Source organism: Dendrobates tinctorius, unplaced genomic scaffold (genome assembly GCF_039654945.1).
Source record: "Dendrobates tinctorius isolate UK_male_01 unplaced genomic scaffold, ASM3965494v1 ptg000204l, whole genome shotgun sequence".
Lineage (NCBI taxonomy): Eukaryota > Metazoa > Chordata > Amphibia > Anura > Dendrobatidae > Dendrobates > Dendrobates tinctorius.
Window position 1 is genome coordinate 2,061,091 of NW_027361871.1, and position 1,647 is coordinate 2,062,737.

Consider the following 1,647-nt stretch of genomic DNA (forward strand, 5'->3'; position numbering starts at 1 on the left):
GCTTAGAGAGTTAAACAGCCCTAAACTGAGATAAAGAAGGAAGAGGACTGCTGGCATTCAAATTCAAGATTTTCTGTTTACTAAACAGGCTCTTTGACCAACTAAGACAAAGGACAAACAGGTGTGATACATTAGAAAGCCTGCTTAGAGAGTTAAGAAGCCCCAAACTGACATAAAGAAAGAATAGCACTGCTGGCATTCAAATTCAAGATTTTCTGTTTGCTAAACAGGCTCTTTGACCAACTAAGCCAAAGGACATAAAGGTGAGATACATTGGATAAACGGATTAGAGATGCATAGAAAGGAGGCATTTCAAAAACAAATCAACTGGTTTTACATTGTCATGCTTGAAGACATCTTTCTTCCTTTATATCGCTTAGATAGAAGAGATTTTTAATCTCACAATTGCACTATCAGTCGTAAGTGAAACACCTATTTTTAAGATAGGAAGCTTCTTTGTGAGGATATGAAAACAAGGCACTGCAGAGATTCGAACTCAGGATCTCCTGTTTACTAGACAGGCACTTTAAAGAACTAAGCCACAGCACCAGAAGATGGAATGCATTTGAAATCCAAGGAAGATTGAAGCACCAATCGAACATTCAACTGGTTAGCGCAGCAAAACAATATTGAGCTTGAGTTCCATTCCACGTAGAGCAGAAACATGGAATAAGATTTCAATCTCAGTCATAACACTTAAGAAGCCAAGTAAATTTTGAAGAGCATTCATTTAAAAGACTGACAAATTTACAGAAGCTGTATCGAGGACAAAGGCTTTGAAGTTTTGCAATTGAATGAGCCATCTTTTAGCACAGCTGAAATTTTGGACTTGTTTTGCTTCCAAGTTATGACACAGAATAGACAGATTGAAGAAATGCCATGGCAAAACCAAAAGGAGGAAAAATTATGACTAATTGATATTAAAAACCTCAGCACTGGTTCATTTCTGATAGAGTTTTCCCCAAGCTAACTTCAAACAACAGGCACTGTAGTTGACGAGATAAGGCAACTCTGACAAAAGCCAACATCCAATCTTCAGTGAAAAAACACTGACTGGTAAAAACCCTCTCAACATCTTCCCACCTAAACGCACGGGTGCTATGTAGATGAGGTGGCCGAGTGGTTAAGGCGATGGACTGCTAATCCATTGTGCTCTGCATGCATGGGTTCGAATCCCATCCTCGTCGGATTAATCTGCTTCTTCTTTCGTGTTGAACGGTTTGGTTTTCATTTTTAACCCAAGTGGTGGACACTTCAAGCATGAAAGTTTACAATACTCCTGTGCTGCTATCAAACTTTGCAGAGTCAGATCTGTAAATCCACTCGTTTTAATTTGTAAAGCTTGATGCCATCCTATATTCTGTAAAGAAAATTATATCCTCTAATTCCTTTTAAAGTGTTTCAACAGCAGACAATTTTTTTTCTCAATTGCATTATATTAGGGCTGTGGGAAATTAATATTTGATTACAAACAAGAGTAAAAGTCCTCTTTTGGGGGTAAAAACCCACAAAATGAGATGAAGAATAGAAAGCACTGCTGACATTCAAAATCAAGATTTTCCTTTTACTAAATAGGCTCTTTGACCAACTAAGCCAAAGGACAAACAGGTGCGAAACATTAAAAAGCCTGCTTAGAGAGTTAAACAG

The 1,647-nt window shown here is 37.8% G+C and overlaps 1 non-coding gene across 1 annotated transcript; it reads left to right on the forward strand.

Moving 5' to 3' along the window:
• Positions 1–1,105: 1,105 nt before the first annotated feature.
• On the forward strand, positions 1,106–1,187 carry TRNAS-GCU (transfer RNA serine (anticodon GCU)). The gene has a single exon. It is a non-coding gene; the product is annotated as a tRNA-Ser (tRNA).
• Positions 1,188–1,647: the final 460 nt, after the last annotated feature.